Source organism: Cupressus sempervirens, chromosome 2 (genome assembly GCF_028749045.1).
Source record: "Cupressus sempervirens isolate cs-2001-9-10 chromosome 2, ASM2874904v1, whole genome shotgun sequence".
NCBI classification, from domain to species: Eukaryota; Viridiplantae; Streptophyta; class Pinopsida; order Cupressales; family Cupressaceae; genus Cupressus; species Cupressus sempervirens.
The window spans coordinates 320,914,735-320,934,309 of record NC_143119.1 but is presented as its reverse complement, the minus strand read 5'-3'; the positions used below and the strand labels follow the sequence as shown (position 1 = coordinate 320,934,309).

At 36.5% G+C, this 19,575-nt stretch overlaps 1 protein-coding gene across 4 annotated transcripts in view; it reads right to left on the bottom strand.

Moving 5' to 3' along the window:
* LOC149572405 (uncharacterized) overlaps positions 1–18,987 on the bottom strand; it is a 130,179-nt gene extending 111,192 nt beyond the window's left edge. For all 4 annotated transcript variants that reach the window (XR_016359916.1, XR_016359917.1, XM_089813582.1 and 1 more), the window contains exon 1: positions 18,565–18,987. The gene's annotated coding sequence lies outside the window, so the exon portion shown is untranslated. The remainder of the gene's footprint in view (positions 1–18,564) is intronic.
* Between the last annotated feature and the right edge of the window lie 588 nt (positions 18,988–19,575).

Genomic DNA, 19,575 nt, shown 5'->3' with positions numbered 1-19,575 from the left:
ATTCTATGCTGATTTGATGAATGAAATTGATAAATTCAAACTATGTTGCTATGATGAATGTTGCAATGTTATGTAATTCCGAAATTCATGAATATATATATAGCTGTCCCCTGCCATCCCCTATTTCAACCAAAAAAAAAAACTCTCGAAAACCCATTTCCTCGTCCCCCCGTCCCGGAAACTCAGACTAACATAGGGAAAAACCCAACCACACAACAAAAGATCATTTTATTGATAATAAAAGTTCAAGTGTACAATATCCTTTGCTTGATGCAAATATATAACAATAGGAAAGACTCTTCAAATTATAACTACAAGGTCTCTTGAGATTCCCATAACTCCTATAATTAATTATAACTCTTCAAATATTCATGTCATTTACATTTAATATTACATATTAAACATAAGTGTCCTTTTCAGTTGAAGGTGACAATAACAGTAATAACGTTCATATTTTGAGAGATAAAGATCTCTATCGCAGCTACCATCTTCAACACTCCCTCTTAGCCAGAGAGAGATCTTTAGCTTAATAGTCACACAAAGCTGCAATCAAAAATGTCAATGTAAATTCTGATCATATGAATTCAAAACATAATTCATGGAGTTACTCAACATGAAAACCTATAGCAATGAGTCATATTCATGGAATCACTCAACATGAAAACCTGTAACAATGAGTCATATTCATAGAATCACTTAACATGAAAACTTGTAACAATGAGTCATATTCATGGAATCAGTTAGCATGAAAAGATTTGTAAGACTCACAGCTAAGCCTTTATTCATGAACTCTCTCAATCTCTCAACATGAGATCCCACTCTCATCATGGAATCTCTCAATGTGGTGACATCATGGACTCTCTCAACATGATGTTCACTATAGCATAGTGAAAGAATTATCATAGTTGATCTTACAATCTCATTTATTTACACAAGAATAGAAATGAACATTATAAAAACAAGACTTAGTTCCATTTAAGTCTCAAATTTTACAACTACCATACGCATCACAAGCATATATGAGAGTGAAGGGGATTCCATAAACACTCCCTCTTAATTATGAAGCTTCCCTTTGAAGCAAAAAACTCCCTCTAAAGCTCAACATCTCCCTCTGGAGCCATAATCCTTATCTTGTTGCATCCTGCAACCAAGAGAGATTATTAAAATCAACTATCAATGCTAAACATAATCTATTTTCAAGCAATATAACCATAAATACTCATCTCTTTGTGGTCTAATTTCAATAAACACACATACACAAAGAGGTTTAGAATGATGCTTTAATAACTAGTGTAAATCTCATAGCATCAATACAATTATATAATATAAACATCACAGTAATACTTAACTCTGTAACCTTAAGCAATACCATTTAACAACAAAGTTCCACTTTGTCGCTAAAGAATGCAATCAACTTGACACAATCTTGCATGAGATAGTGACCAATATGCACCCATGGTGGCCATGTATAAGGTCAAGCTTTCCTAAACCATCCGACAAATTGTTGATCCTCCTCCAAAAACCAGAGTGAAATTTACCTACTAAAATCTTCTGAATACAATCTCTTGCAACAGATAAATTTTGGAGGTCAAAAATAAATCCTATTAATCTAATAACAAAAATAAATTCTTCCATTCAACTCTAAACTTCTTGACCAAAAGAAGTCTTTTAAAAAAAAAATTAAAACTTTTAATTCTTGAAAGCAAAGGGGGAAAATGTTACCAAGACCTAACAAAGCCAAAAGAATTATAATGAATTGTTGCCACGGTAGCCAATGGTGATCAAGAAACGATTGAGATGATCATATGCGATTTCCAATGGCTTGAAGTAGAATGAAAAATTTCAATTCTCTAAAATTCCAAATTTCTTCTTCAGGTCCTTAATAATTCCAGATGTCACAGTCTTGAAGGCATAAACCAGAGGATATAAGGTAACCCTAAAGCTCTCCACAAGAAGCACAGAATAACTTGGCTCCAAGTAAATTCCATCTACTCCAAATTCCATCTTAATCGTCGGCACTAGGTCTATATTCAAAGGCCACGAAGAGGTTCCAATAATAGAAGCTCCCCTACTCAATTGCAAAAACATTCTCAAGTGCTAGATGCAAGCTCTCCCTTAACATCGCTTTCCAAACCACCGCAATGATACATTGGGACGAAAACCGTTGTCAAATCACTCCTGAATTTGTGCCAATTGAGCGAGGAAGAGAAGCAACTTTGGAGATTCGCGCATAACAAACGGGATGCTGCTTCATTCCACTCTCTCTTATAGATTCGATGTTGTTGATTTCATTTGGAATACGAAACTGCATTCATCCTTAATCACACAAGCGATGGCTCTTTTGTTTGAAAAGACGATATAGCAAAGCAAGAGGCAGATGACCGAAGACAAGAAAGGAATCAGCCAACATGGACTAACATGAAACGCTTATTTTGAACTGTTACTTATATCACAATAATATTGACAAATCATTGATAAAGCAACATTCAAAAACCCAAGCAAGTTTTAAAAAAATGCAGCCACACTTGCCATCAATTGAGTCACACTCTGACTATTAAAGAAATCGAGAACCAATCGACACATATAGAAATCTAACAAAAGACTCAATGATACCCAGAAAGAGAGAATAAACATGATACCAAAATGACAATATTAACGAAATTGAGAAACGTCGTTGGAGCAGAGTAGCCTTCTGACTTAGCCTCAACTTCGAAAAGATATAGCCAAATATATGAGAAAACTCATACTATATATAAAAACTTACTGTAAAGACGATACTGGCAAACTCTCCAATTAACTATCGACAAATACAAACCGTTACCAATCTTCAACATCAACTTTCGCTCTGATAGCTCATACACCAAAGTGAAGAACTACATCAACGAGAGAGCCACTGAGGTAGCACGCAACTAGTAATAGTCATTCTCGAGAGTACTTCTTGTCTAAAACTTTCTTCTCAAAAACATGATCAAACATGTCTGCACTGCTCCCCTTGCATGCTCAACATTGCTGCCAAGGCCAAGCAAAAGATTATCTTCATATTCTCCCACTCTACTTCGAGTAGAAACCAAATAAACAGGGTCTATTGTACATGAGATGTCGTTCCACTATACCTACTAGCCTTGCTAAAATTAAATCACTCTAAATCGTGGGCCACTCGAGGCCATCTTCTAAATGCTCACCAAAAACCTTGATTCGTATTCAGCGTATCAATATTGTATTCATCATATCTCTTAAAGGTTGTTGTCTAACCTGGCTCTGATACCATGTTGAAACATGAGCCCAAAGAACAAAGATAAACAACAATAAGAAAATAGCCAAAACGAAGGAAATGGCAGAACATTGGAGAAATGGAGTCCAACGAGGGTTTACTGAGGATTACAGAAAAAATGAAAGGTTTGGTTGGTTTGGAAGGGGCATAGAGCCATTCAGAAGACATGAAGGAAGGATCTACTAAGGGAATAGGAATGGGAAATGGTAGGATGGGAACAAAAACTACCAAGGAAGCTTTCGGTGGAAAAAAGTGGGATAGCACAATGGTGATAAATAGCAAAATGGAAGAGAGAGGCAGAGTTTAAATGGCTTGAGAAGCCACCCTATGCAAAGATTCACATCAGTAAATCTTGAAGGGAAAGTGGTTTTTGAAAATATAGCCAAAAGATTGAGAAAATCACAAATTGTGAAAAACCAAGAGAAGCTACTGATTGAAGAACAGCAAATGACTAGATGTACAATAGACAGGGTGGTGCTTGATTGCGGCTTTATGAAGGAGAAGAAATACTTTTTGGAGAAAAATGTTTTTTTCTTGAAGTGGGGAGGACCAAAGCCAGCACTAGGTAAGATTAAAACTTGGTGTGATGAGAAATGGGGAGAGGTGAAAGATTTTAAAACTTTAGAAAATGGCTTTTGTACAGTTACAGTGCAAATAGCTCAAGATAGGGATTGGATCTTGAATAGTGGGCCATATTTTTTGGATGGATTTGAGTTTTACATGAAAAAATGGGTCCTGAACTTTGATCCAACAAAAGAAATAATAAAGGAACTTCCTCTATAGGTGAGGTTGACAAATTTGCCTCAAGAATATTGGCAGGAACACTGTTATAAAGCAATTGGAAATAAGCTAGGAACATTTATTAAGGCGGTTAAAATGGTGGATAGAAAAACTCTTCAAATGTTCCCAAGAATTTGCAAAAATGTTAAATGGCTGCCATCCAATTCCTGAAATGGTTGAGATCTTCTTTGAAGGGGAAGTCTAGAGACAGTCAGTGTCTTTGGAGGAAGGGTTAATGGTGTGCGAGATCTATCTATGTGAGGAACATGATTCAAAAAGTTGTAAGCAAGAAGGACGTCATAAAGGTAAAGAAGAGGAAAGGTTACTCCAGAAGGTTATAGAGATGGCCAGGATAAGGGAAGAGGAGATGGAGGTGACAGCAAATCTCTTGAAAACGAATGATGCAATGGTGGAAAATGTAATGATGTTAAAAATAAGAGCAAATAACTGTCAAGAAAAAGGGAAAGGGTTATTTGAGAGTCTAGAAATGGCACAGGAGAAAGCCCTTGTTGATGGAACATGCAGCGGCTTGCAAAAGGCACTACAACAAGAAAAGGATGGGGGTGAAATTCAGCAGAGGAGGGTTTTAAATGATAGTGATGAAATCAAGGTAGAAAAAAGGCAGAGGCTAGTTATGGAGGATGGTGTTGTTTGTAGGACTCCTAGTAGGGGTGAACAAAGGGGATGTAAGGACCTCAAATGTCTCATGAAGAAGGATTAGGAAGGTAATGATGTCTGAAAAACCGAAGGAAACACAAAGGGGGTGGGAGGAAAATGAAGGGTATATGACAGGTCTAGAAGGAGAAATAGAAAGTGGGATGGAAGAGTGTTTTAAGGACATTGAAATCTCTCCAATTAGAAACTTGAAAGGAAGATCAAGGGAGTCGAGCTCGGAGGAAAGCTTGAATGAGGAAGATTATGATAGGGAAGCTGAAGGGGAAGAAGATTTTTTTGGGGTGGAGGAGACTATGGTCCTTAAAGCAAAAAGAACCATAGAAAAAACATAAAGCCCATATTGGGGAGAGCCAAAATGGGGAAGAAGAACCATTAATGCATTGATCCAAATTGCAGGAAGTGCAAGGGGCCAGAGTAAATTGAGAATAGGAAGGGGGAAGAACCCCTCCCGGAAAAGATGAAGATCCTTTCGTGGAATGTTAGATGATGTAATGCCCTAGAGAAAATGCGCTTGATTAGGAGGGGCCTTGAGCAAGCAAAACTGGATGTGGTACTAGGGCAAGATACAAAGATAAAGTTGGAAGGTTTGGATGGTGTGAAGCAGAAGTTTGGTAGATGAAATAGTGAGTGGGTGGCAACAGAGGGCGCCTCAAGGGGATTTGTGTTTTATGGAATCAAAAGACATTGGTTGGAACTCTAATGCAGATGGGTAGGAATTGGCAGTGGATGAAGGTTTCTTTAAAACAATTAGGATATAAATTTAATGTTCTTAATGTATACATCCCAATTCAAAGCAGAGACAAGAGAGAATTATGGAATACTTTAACAGAGATTTTAGAAATTCTACAAAATGAAATTACGATTTTAGGGGGAGATTTCAATGCTACCCTCTACCCGAAGGAAAAAAAAGGTGGAAAAGGGTGGAAATCAACTAAACATGAGGATTTCTCAACCTTTGTAATGGAAAATGGTCTGATTAATATTCCCTTTAAACAAGGGGATTTTACTTGGAATAATAGGAGGCCAGGGTTTGTTAACATTGTTGAAAAACTTGACAAGTTCCTTCTAGGGGGGGACTGGACAAAAGTGGACTGGTTGGTTGAAGATGAAATTCTGCCTATTTATGGCTCGAATCACTTCCCTATTAGCCTGAGAATTTAGGAAGAATGTGCTCCTGAGTGATGTCCTTTCAAATTTGAAACTATGTGGCTAAGGGCGGATGGGTTTAAGGAGATGGTGGAAAAATGGTGGGTTGAGGCCCCGAAATGGGAAGGAAATAAGGCTTTCAAAATTTTCAAGAAACTACAGCATATAAAGGGGAAGCTAAAAGTTTGGAATAGAGAGTCTTTCCAAAATATTTTTAAAAGAAAAGGTGAACTAGAAGAAGCACTTAAAACTTTGAATGAAGAAATAACTCAACAAGGGATAAAGGAGGAGGATTTCCAAGAAGAAAAGAGGCTGAAAAAAGAGTATGATGAAATACTTTTGAGAGAAGACATATTCTGGAGACAAAAATCAAGAGAAACTTGGTTGAAAGAAGGGGATAGGAATACAAACTTTTTCCAAAATTCAGTTAAAATAAGAAGAGCTCATAACAAGATTTTCTCTATTAAGAATGCGGAAGGAGTGGTGATTAGTGATTAAGAAAGGTGATTCAAGGGTGTATTATAGAAAGGTAGAATGTAATGTTAAATACTGAAGTCTCAAAAGAGGAGGTTAAAGAAGTTGTATGGTGTTTAGGTAAGGACATAAGCCCAGGGCTAGATGGCTTTACAGGCAGTTTTTTTAGACTAATATGAGATTGTATAGAAGAGGAGATATAGGGGATGGTTGAAGAATCCAGATGTGGGGGTTTTGTTCTAAAAGATTTGAATAATACTTTTATTGCATTAGTTCCAAAAAGAGATGAGCGCAGAACCTTTGAAGATTTCAGACCAATTTCTTTTGGCAACATCCTATGTAAAATCATTTTGAAGGTGATTGCCAATAGGCTGAAGAGGGTTCTTAATGATGTCATATCAGAGGAACAAAGTGGATTCTCTACAAGAAGATCCATTTTTGAAGGAGTGTTTATTGTCCATGAAATGATCCACTCAATAAGAACAAACAAACTTAGCAAAATGATGGTAAAACTAAATATTAAGCAAGCATATGATGAGGTAAATAGAATTTTTTTGTTCAAACTTCTAAAAAAAATTGGTTTTAATGAGGAATGGATAAGGTGGGTAAAGGGTTGCTTAGGCTCTGTAAGATTCTCTGTGTTGGTAAATGGAAGTCCCCAAGGTTTCTTTGTATTAGAAAAAGGAATTAGGCAAGGGAACCCTTTATCTCCTTTCCTCTTTATTATTCTGGCAGAAGTTTTAGGGAGGCTGATTAGAGATAAAAAAGTGAGGTTTTTGGAAAGGGGTGAAAGTGGTAAGGGGAGTGGATCCAATTTCACATCTACAGTTTGTGGATGACAAGTTTTTTACTGGTCAAGCTTTAGAGCAAGAAGCCAAACTGATGAAAAAGACTTTGGAAATCTATGGAAAAGTTTCAAGACAAAAGATAAATTGGGCAAAGTCTGAAATTTTCTTTTTCAACACTCCTTTTAATAGAAGAATAGCAATTGGAACAATTCCGAATATTAAACAAGGATGTCTTCCAAGCAGGTATTTGGGGATCCCTTCATTTCAAGGGTGAAATAGAAGTGAAGTGTGGAAGGGTATGGCTGAAAAATGCTTTAGTAAGATGGATGGATGAAAGGGTAAATGGCTGTCTTTTGTAGGAAGAATTTTGATGTTAAAGTCGGTGGTCTCAGCAGTGCCTATTTTCTCTATGATGTGTTTAAAAATCTCGAAGAAGGTGATTAATTTAGTGGAAAAACAGATGAGGAAGTTCTTTTGGAGTGGTGTGGGGGAAGAGAAAAAATGGCAATTACTTAAGCGGGAAAAAATTTGTAGAACAAAAAAGTTTGGAGGAGTTGGAATTAGAGATTGGAACACTGTGAACACTACCCTAGGGGCAAAGTTGGTATGGCAAATGGGAAATGATGGAGATCAATTGTGGATTGGGATCCTCAACACCAAATATTTAGACTCTAATGAGAATATAAGAATTTTAACAATTTAAAATCTGATTAGAGGTTCAACAATCTGGAACTTTATTCTTTCATGCAGGCATGTAATAACAGACCATATTTCATGGGTCATAGGGGATGGTAATAGTGCACAGTTTTGGGAGGACTCATGGAATGGTAATAAATCTTTAGATGATGAGGAAGTGGATAGAGAGCTGAAACAGAAACTTTGTGATTTGTGGGATAGGAAAGTTAGAAACTATGTTGTGGAAATGGAGGGAATCTTTGGGAAAAGATGGGAGTCGAAAGATTGGAGAGTGGAAGGTCTCTCTAAAGGACAGCAACAAGACCTAAGGGAGGTTTTTAATAGAAGAAAGGTGCGCATAATCAATAGAGAATATAGGATAAGTTGGTGTGCAACTGCATCTGGTAAGTTTTCAGTAAAACTTGGCTATGAAATTATTGACAATAAGGAGGAAGAGAGTTTTGAAGCTAGGGATTTATGTTGGAGTAAAGAAATACTTCCAAAAGCGACAACTTTCTCATGGCTAGCAATACAAGGCATAATCCTAACAGGGAATAGAAGAAGGAAATTGGGCTTCTAGGGTCCTACAAAATGTGTTATGTGTGGAAGGGAGGAGAAAAGTGCTGATCATTTGTTGTTGAATTGTGACATTGCAGCTAAATGTTGGAGTTGTCTTCAGGGAAAATTGGGTTGGTGTGGACCTTAGAGTCCCTCTCTTGAGACTTTCTTTATTTCATGGCCAAGAATGAGAAGGAGAAATTTATTTGAATGTATATCGCGAGTGAGCCCCTCAATTGTCATTTGGGAAGTGTGGAAGGAAAGGAATAGAAGGATTTTTCAGGAATTGACAGAGACAATTGACTAGCTTTTGAAAAGGATAGATCATTCAATTGAAGAAGTTGTAAATGTTGCAGTGTTTAAGAAAAATATGTCAAAATGTGTGTTTATGAATTATGACGGAGCTATTCAGAAAATGTGGCCTGGGATAAAAATTGTGGTGGCAGGAGCGAAGGGGAAATCTACTTCTAAGGCAAATAAGAGGGAAGGTGCAAAGTGGGAAGTTCCAACAGAAGGTTGAATAAAAATAAATTTTGATGGGGCATTGAAGGAAAACCCCGAAAAATCAGGTGCAAGATGCATTATTACTATTAGGGATCATTTAGGGGTGACTATGGCCTTTGGAGCTTTAAGGTTACCAGATGGAACAAATAATGAAGCAAAGTTTCAAGCTACACTCTAGGCAATAAAATGTGCGAAAAGGGTTGGAGGAGGTAAAGTGATTTTAGAAGGGGATTCGATGGTTGTAGTGCAAGATGTTAGAAACAATTCAATTTCTACATGGCACTTAGGAAATTTGTTGGTGTGTATAAATGAAGAATTAAATGCCTTAGAGGAATTTCAAATTTGTCATGTCTATACACCCTTTCAAAATGGGCAGTAGGTTTAATGGAGGACGAAAAGTCAGTTTTTGAAATGTGTAGCAGTTGGAATGGAATTGGCGAATATGATTAAGGCATTTAATAGTTTTTATGTTTTCAGCATAGATGTGATTGTAAGGTGACTAACCTCATTAAGGACTGCCAATAAAGCAAGATGAACAGATTTGAAAAATCTGTAATAAAAGTTTTCATCATGAGAGGATGCAAAAGCAGGAAAAAGCATGATTTTTGGGAGTGACGATGGGACGTTTTTACAAGTTAGGAGACTACCGATAGGCTTTATATAGTGGAGTTAAAAAAGGCTTTTCTAACAATTTGAACGGTAAATCATATAGAGTTGAAAGTGATTGAATAGAAAGGAAGAATGGAAGCGACCTTTAACTTTAAAACAAACAAGCAGCAGAAAGCTCTGTTTGGCCCAGTGCAGAATAAGAGGTTGAAATTGTTGCTTAAATGCCCATCGCCAGGCGTGGTAGAGGCCGTGAAGGAGACGGTGGGGGAGCTATTTCAAAATCTTCTCGCCATTGGAAGATAAATGCTGATATAGCAGTGATAGTAATGGCATGGAGCTTGAAGATAGCATGTCTTGTGGAAGAGGCAGAATGGGTTATGAAGAGGTTGTTTTTAGCGGACTTGATTGTAGGAATTGATTCCCTGCTAGAGTGGGCATGGCCAAGGAAGGGTTTTGACTAAGCGAATCCTATGAGAATATAGAGGAGGGCAAAAAACTTGGAAAGTTTGGGTTTCTTTGGTGGCCAACAAGGGTTGACAAAGATGTCTATAAAGCCAAGATCAAAGTGGCTTAGGCCAAGTTGGTGGTGGAAATTGGTAATGTTAATGAAAAAAAGGGAAGGAAGGTTTTGGGCTTCTTTATTACCCATCCAAAGTAGCAAAGGAGTGTGGAGGGGAGGAGGAAAAGGAGGGTGGTGCGGGTCAAATTTCCAATAAGGGTGGAGGAGTGATGAGTTAAGAGGGCAGTAAAGTAGTTGAATTTTTGTCTTTTTTTGTTTTTGGCCTTCAAAAGCATGAAAATGCCGACAAGGAACCTGACTAAGGGAAACTGATCAACAATATTTTCTGTAACTCAGCTATAGGATTGTTTCATTTTGTGCAGTTTATGGGTGATGTAGTTTAGGAAGAAACAAGGTGACATTTTTTGGCTGGTTTTTTTTCGGAGGCAGAAGAAGCAAAGACTTAGTGAAAGGCAAAGAAGCGTCATGGATGAGAAGGAGATGCGTGCGAGCTACAAGTGGAAGAAACAAAGAAAGAACAAAAGGACAGATAGCGGAAAGTTTTTGTTTTCTTTTTATGTAAAGTAAAGACGAATTTGAAAACAATGTATTTGATGTTAGGATTTAGGGGTAAAGATGTATAAGCTTTAGAAAGCTTAGATAGGAGATTTTTTGAAGGAATGTGTATATGTGAAGGAAAGGCTAATCTTTAAGAGCCTAATTTTGATGATGTAAAAAATGTTATTTTAATAAAATAAAAACTATTACAGACCAAAAAAAAAAAGAAATTAGCCAAAACTGAAACAATAAAACACCATAAATACCTTGGGAAAACCCTTCCAGGTTGAAGGGAAAAACCCAACCACACAACAAAAGATCATTTATTGATAATAAAAGTTCAAGTGTACAATATCCTTTGCTTGATGCGAATATATAACAATAGGAGAGACTCTTCACATTATACCCAAAAGGTCTCTTGAGAATCCCATTACTCCTATAATTAATTATAACTCTTCGAATATTCATGCCTCAATGCATGTGAATGACACGTCATTTGCATTTAATGTTACATACTAAACATAAGTGTCATTTTCAACTAAAGGTGACAATAACGGTAATAACATCCATATTTTGAGAGATAAAGATCTCTATCGCAGCTACCATCTTCAGCAATAAGAAGGCTACAAAGACATTTCACTTTACATTTGCTCTCTCATTTGGCTCTATCCATTTTGCAAGTTTGATGTGAGGTGATTGTATTTGAAGTTGATCAATTGTGAAGTTGCAAATACCTTCCAAAGAGCATATTTATGCATTTAAGGGATGCATTTCAACCATATTTTTTTGTTTTTTGATAGATTGTTTCAAGATTTTAAGAAGTTTTAAATTATTTCAAGTTTTTGTAGAAATGTTGATGTTTTTTTGTTTTTTCAATTTTTGTTATAGATTGCAACAATGAACAGTCAAAGCTCAGTGGGTGGGTCTTAAAAATTAAAATCGGTAAAGGGTCTCCTCTTTGGAATACACAAAGAATTTCTTAATGTCGGGTTTGTACAGCAATGTATTTTTTGCAACTCAAATTATAGAAGCTCCTACTACTGAATAAAACTTTGTATTATGGGCCTTGGGGGCAAAGAGACTAAAATGTGTGAGGGACTAGCAGGGGGGATAACAAGAGGCTACCATATGGATAAATAGCAACAGTCATTAAAGAACAAGAAGATGCAGAAAAATTAATTGCAAAAGGAAAACAAAGTGGTTATAGTTCCGATATAAAAAATCAACACCACCACCACCCACTCAACGAGTCTCTAGACATCCCTTCTTGCCTACACCTTCTAGGGAGAAAGATGAAGATGTAGATGAACACAAGTAAGCACCCGCAAGAAAGGCCCACTAGATCAGGCATTTCAAAATGAGGCAAGACAATTTGATGATGAAAAAATAGAATGTTGCCTCTACGTGAATGGTCTTCTATTCAACCTAGTGTGATCACCCTATTAGAGGGAGATGGTGACAGCCATAAATAATGCACCTTTCGGTTACCAAGGAAGATTTGAAAACATGTGCACCACCTTATTGAATAAAGAGAGGAAAAATGTAGAGACCCAATTAGAAATTCTTAGGTCCAAACTAGTGTATCTATTATCTCTAGTGGATGGAAATATTGCAAAAACCATCCCTTGATCAAATATCATTTTTGTGTCCCCCAAGGGGGGCAATGTTTTTTAAGGCGATTGACTATGAAGGGGAAGTAAAAGATGCAGAGTTTATTTCCCCAATTCTCATTGATTCCATAGAGGTGGTGGGTAGTGATAATGTTGTCCAAGTAACGACAAATAATCCAAAGTTTGCAGAGCAGCAAGTGCTTTGGTAGAGGCTAGATATGATCACATCTTTTAGACAACATGCATTGTACACTCTCTTAATTTGGTGATGCAAACAATTGGCATCCAAGTAGACTAGGTGAAACAAATTTATGAGGAGGATGAGGAGATGCAAATGTTTGTGACAAATCACCATATGTCACAAGCATTATTTAGAACTTTCTCCAAATTGGAACTATTGAAGGTAAATTTTATAATTTAATTTATTTAGTTTCAATTATCATTTTATGTCATGTTTTGCACAAATGAATAAAATAATGTTTGTGTTGTTTATGTATTTTAAATGTGTTACTAACCTACTATTAACATGTTCTAAGTGCTTGAAACTCGTTTTGCCTCTCACACAGTCATCTTGAGATGACTTGTGAAGGTAAAAGAGGCATTGTCACAAATGGTCATTAGCAACCAATGGGGCATTTGGAAGCAATCCAATACAATAAAGGTCCAAAAAGTGAAAGCAGTGATACTAGATGATGATTGGTGGGGTTGTGTGGAGTATGTATTGGAATTCGCTTTGTTGATACTAATGAACCATGCCTTTGGGATGTCTATGATGCCATGGACACCATGTTGGAGAGGATAAAAGTGGTTTATAAATTTTATTTAAAATACATTCCTCTATCATTGTGATACAAAGAAGAGAGAATGATCCTGAGGATACATTTTATAAAAAAGTGGAAGCAATTGTTCTCCATTGCTGGAACAAAATGACCAGACCTCCTCACCTATGTTCTCTCTCCCAGATGCTATATGGCAAAGGTACTGGCTATTTCTGGTAGAGTACCACCATATAGAGATGCTGAGGTTATTGGTGGGTACAAGAAGGCACTTAGTAGGATCTTTAGTGATCCAAAGGTGGGGGCAGCTATTAGGAGAGAATTTGGATTATTCATCTCCGGAAAAGATCTTCTCCCTCCAGAAATAAATGAGCAAAGCAGAATGGACACGATTATATAGTGGTACCTTTATGGTCAGGATTTTGCGTACCTCCAATCTCTTTCCATTAAGATCCTCTTGCGAGTGAGTGTTTTCAGTTTTAAATTTTTTTTCTTCTTTTTTGGTCAGTTGCATTGTAGAATTTAACATTCTTGAAATTTTTTTTTACTTTTTTTTTTTTGGGGTGGGGGGGGGGGGTTGGGGGGGTTTGTTTTCTCTCCAAGATGCTAGCTCTTCTGCCATTGAATGGAATTGGAGTACTTACCCCTTTATCCACTCGGTAAACATTGTTACAAGATTCAAGAATTGGCAGATTAACGGATTTCCAGATGATTGATTGACTAACAGAGGAACAACTATGTTCCTTATAAAGAAGGACAAGAACGTTGTTTCTAAGAGAAACAACGTAGACTGAAGACAAAATTAGAAACAAAACTGAAGACAGGATAGGAAACATTCCTATCTAGACTGAAAGATGGACTTCAGACAAGCAGTTGACCATTATAGAAAGTATTCAACTAAGGAGATAATATCTTAATACCCTACCTTAATAGTCAACGTACAAATGTCAGAACATTCTGGGATAACTGAGACCCTCCTTGGATCTATAGAATGTTGACACCAAGAAGCTGTGCCAGAAGAGTGTTATGACTCAAAATAGATTGCCATTACAAAACTTCGTTTTTGTGGAAAAAACGGTAAAACCTAGAATCTCACACAACCTTGTGTATTACAAGCAACATGAAATGATTTTTAAGGAGAAAATCAACAAACCCAGAACAAACAAAAACAGACTCAGAAGGCGAAAAATGCAGCTTCGCCTTGATTAGGAAGCTCAACAACTAGTGTTGTTGGTTGGGAAGCATTTTGCCTTGCTTGGGCAACCAAACGTTTCCGGCACTCGAACTTCATATGGCCAAACTTGTGACAATAATTACACTATACATTTTGCTTCAGTGAGCCATCCAGGGATTGAACAGAAGGTTGATGCTGGAAAGGCTGAGAAGACTGATGGTTGCCAATGTTCTGTAGAAAGGATTTTGTAGCAAATGCCCGCTCTGAGGAAGCTGTAGAAGCACTGCTACGAAACTGTTGTTTCCAACAATCCTGCTGCAAAAGTTTGGTGCATAATTCTCAAAACTTCAGATCAACATTAGTTGACGTAATGTTGAGTGTTTCTATGAAGTACTCATAGGACGATGGTAGACTTTCAGAGTGATGACTACCATATCCTCTTCCTCCATTTTCCGACCAATAGCTTCAAGTTGATCGCGGATGTCCTTAATCTTTGTCAAATGCTCTTGCAAGGGCATATGTTCATCCATCATAATGGAGAATAGCTGATTCTTCGAAAAGAATGCCCGACTCTTGTCAGATGTTTCATGCAGCTCCTTCAAATATTTCCAAATTTTTGCAACTGACTTACCGAAAGGAATCTACAGTAGCTGATCATCAATAACAGAGAGCTTAAGAAACATAACAGCCTCTCGATTGCGATCATCAAACTTGTCATGTTTTGCTTGGTCGAAGGTCGGATGAGTCTTTGTGCCTAAAACAAGCTCATCCAAATGACGATAGTCGAAGATGGTTAACATGCGCTACTTCCAGTGGTTATAATTGCGGCCATTGAATTGTAGACTACCCTCCAACATTAGATTAGTCAAAGATGCCATTTCAAAGAATTTAGGTACAAACTTCAAAAATGAAATTCAACAGGCGCAGATTTCAAGGCAAATTCCAAAAGACCCAGAAGAATCAGAGAGTGACCCAGAAGAGAGCTCAAAAAACCCCGAAGGAATCTGTTGCAAGTTTCTAGATCTGCTGGCTTGAAAATCGAGGCACAATAAACGAGGCACCCAAAAAAATGGGCGACAACCCAATTGAGCTCTCAAAAAACCCACCAAGAATTTACACTCAAAAAAAAATTCCGACCCCAAAAATAAGGTTTCGAAGAAAACCCAAGCTGGCAGCCATTAATGGTCGAAATTGCAGAAAAGAGGTGTTTTGCACGCAGAAAAATGCCTTTTTTTTGCAGGAACAGCACAGACAATGAAGAATGGAGGCAAAACGAACTAATCCTTGACCCTAAAATCACGATTTTGCAGACAAAAGGAGTCGTGATTTTACTGTCAAACGAGCCTGAAAAGATATAAACACGAGCTGCTTCAGACGCGCACTATTTGGAGGAAAAACAGCATGATTTGTGTCATGATCTATAGTCAAAACGATCCCCTAAAAAGACGTGAAAAATAGTGCACTGAATCATGGCTGGCAAAGACTCGAAGGCATAAAAAAAGCACGAAAAAGATGCCACGTTTTGCAAACTGATGTCACGATTTCCAGTCCCAAGTTGCAGATTCTTTGCATCCCAAACCCTAGCCTGATAAAATAACCAGTTGGCTGTCAAAAAAGTTAAGGACTTGGTGTTTATCCACACCAATTTACATCTCTTGGCATGCAAGAGTCAAAAATACGATTTTGCAGACAAAAGGAGTCGTGATTTTACTGTCAAACAAACATGAAAAGATACAGACACGAGCTGCTTCAGACATGCACTATTTGGAGGAAAAACAACATGATTTGTGTCGTGATCTATAGTCAAAACAATCCCCTAAAAAGATGCAAAAAATAGGGCACTGAATCGCGGCTGGCAGAGACTTGAAGGCACAGAAAAAAGCACGAAAAAGATGCCACGTTTTGCAAACTGATTCACGATTTCCAGTCCCAAGTTGCAGATTCTTTGCATCCCAAACCCTAGCCAGATAAAATAACCGGTTGGCTGCCACAAAAGTTAAAGACTCGGTGTTTATCCACACCAATTTACATCTCTTGGCATGCAAGAGTCAAAAATAGAAAAAGGGAGCAAAGAAGTTGTGGGATGTAGCACCCGTCACTAACTTGGATATGACCATTCAAGATCTTGCTAGAACCACTTTGGTTGATGTGGATGATGATGAGGACATGGCACTTGGTGGATCTAGTGTTAGAGGAACCAATTTGGGTGATAATGAGGGTATACTAGCAGCTGGGGAAAATGAAAATCCCGATGAATTCTTTGATAATTTATTTGATGATTAATCAAAACTTTAATTACATCATTAGTGATGAACATTAAACTTTGAATCATGTTTTAACTTACAAACTTTCATGAACTATATTTTATTTCAGTAATTCAATGCAATTATTTTCGATAGAATGATAGAATCATGATTTAATGTTTATCTTTGGCATTTGGCATTGATTAATGATCAAGCATTATACTAAGAAATGATTTAGTTTTAAATTTTCGTATATTTCTCTTTTTTTTTGTACATACATACATATATATATATATGAACCCCTACGAATCATAATGAAAAATAAAAAATTACTCGAACACACGACCAGATTCTCGTACCCAAACCCAAACCAGCAGCTTAGACTAAAACCCTAGCTAAAAGACATTACATTACATTTATCACATATCCCGTTCATCTACAGTATACAACATTAACAAAAAAACGAAAAAATCTTGAGCTACAACATATAAATTGCAGCCATAAGGGCAAATTAAGCTCATCAAGCCAGTAGTTCTGCACGAAAAAACTTAAGCACAACACTAAGTCATATTAAACTCAAAATACCACCTTGATCCATGACTCGCAGTTTTTCACTTGTTTCAAGACAATGCAGATTTGAACCCTAGTTGAAGTATCAAACATTACAGAATATCATTAAATTCTTGAGTTCTGTGCATTTTACAATGGAAGCAAAGAACCTCAAAAAATAAAAATCGGTTAGCTTAAAACATAAAAGGGCAATCTATTGTACAATTGTTAGAAATGTTCTCTAATTTCACTCAGAGTGCACAATGAAAACATTGTTAAAAAGAATCCAACTTATTAATCCATGACACCCTTTAAATTCTATACAGTTAACTTGGAGGCATCATCAGAAAAAGTAAATCAATCTCGAAAGACCAACTATTTCCGCATGACATGAAGGTCAGATTAATCTGAAAAGGAAATTCCTTTCGGCAACTGACATTTCCGAAGGGCCAACTTTTTCCACAACAATGTGATTCTTGAAAAAAATTGAATATAAAGAATAACTACTACAGCCTAATGGTCAGTTAATTTCAAAAGACCAGTTCTTTTCAACGCTGACAGATTATTGAGAGACCAATTAATTCACAACTGAAGTATTTCTGGAAGGCCGCATCTTTCCACAACTAACTTTTTTTTGAATGGCCAATTCTTTCCACAGCTAATAGATCCTTGAAACTTTTTAAAGTTAATCTCGGAAGCAAATTCTTTCAACAACTACTGGATTTGTTTTCTTCCACGGACTATTCCTGGCTAAAACATTCTAAACCTTTTTTCCTTAACCAAGCGGTTACCTAATTCTTCAACAATGTGTGACGAGAAGAAAGAATTTAACAACTTGGATGTTGAAATGGAAGTCCCTGAAGAAGAAGTGGCTTACAAAGAAGACAAGCACGAATGGAATGGCGAACCACACTCGGATATCGAAACAGAAGTAGAGGAAGAAGGTATATTTTGATCAGCAGTAAAATTTATTGATACCAATAAGATACACGACTTCGGCAATGTAGGAATGGAATAGCTCTGTATCTTATTTTGCTAATGATTTCTTTGAGGGATTGGAGATCTTGAATATTTTTTCTAAAATTTAAACTACCATTCACATTGATAGTTGCAAATAAACAGATTACATGAATTCAGCAGCACGGAAGTTCAATGACTAAATGCCACATTTGATCGTGCTCTGTTTTCTGGGGATGTGAAGAAACCAAACCCTGCGAGGAAGCTTTAAAGATGGAGATATCGAGGGAACTAGATGAAATATTGGAAGAAATCTAAGCAGCCTTAACATCCAGAGAATTCACAACCTGTTTACATTGTGCTTAGGGTTTCAGAGATATGCTGCAGGGGCAGTGTGGTGCGGAAGTTCTTCAGCTATATGTTAAGATGTCACCTGATCGTACTGAGCTTCTAGATGCTTGGGAATTAGGTATAGAGGGGAAAAGCAGCGTGTCGTTTGTTTTGTTTTTCGCTTATTGCGGAAATTTTAAAACACCTAGCAGGAGAAGAACATTGCCCCAATGAGCAGAGAAGGACAATACAGACTGGAACCCTAGGTCGAACAGAACTGTTATATTTTATGACTTCTATTTCGAATCCCACCAAAAATCTAAACAGTATTCAAGTTCGAAAGCCAAAAGACAAAAGAATTAATTCAAAACTCTATTGTAGTACGTACTTTTTTCTGTCAAACAGCCGGGAAATTTGTAACTCATAAACCTTTAGAATTCCTGCAAATGTATTTCGGAGCCTGAAGACTTTTCCCAGACACTTTTCAAGCGTTTATCAATACCTCATTAAAGCCAAACACATAAGTCACAGACAACCACATAGTATCTCCTGAGCAAATATATATACACAAAGAATCCCCGCTCTCTGTTGCTGCCGGAGAGAAGTCGTCACTCTTCTCTTAATAAGCTTCTGTTTTACCTCTCTTAATTCTGGAATTAAACGTCAAAAAAAAAATTGGTTCATCGCCGTTTGTAGATCCTGCAAATGTTTTAGCGGAGTTAATAAATCACAAGAGAATTTTGTTGATAGAGTTGAATGCATGGCGGCTGAGCTTCACATAGCCTGCATGTTTGTAAAACTAATAAACAGTATCTCAGATTAGGAATTTTGGCGGTCATATGATTTTTGTACGAAGGTTTGGTCATTTAAAATGCACTATATTCAAAATTTTCAAATTTACTAAATAATTTTTAAAAATTTGTATATTCTATTTAAAAATTATACGTTAATATGAATATATAATAAATAAAATAGAAACAAATATATTGATTGATCATGGAATAATTATTACTAATAGCAAGTTTCCATTAATCATAAATAATTTTGAAATAGTATATATTTATATTATAAAGTAAAATTAATAATTATAAATTTATTTATTTATATTTAGGCAAGAGATTATAACACAACGGTAAATTGTGAGCCTCTTATCAAAGAGGTCTTGGGTTAAAATCTACTCGTGCTTAATAAAATAATAATTAATAACAATACATAATAATTAATCTTGCCTTTGGCCTCTTACCAATAAAAAAATAAATTATATTTATATTTATTAATAATTTCTAATTAAATATTTACGATTTTATAAAAGTGTTTAGTATATACGGTCTAAAGGTTGTTATATATGATTCAAAAGTGCGAAAATAACTATTACAATCATCAAATTCCAAGTCTGTTA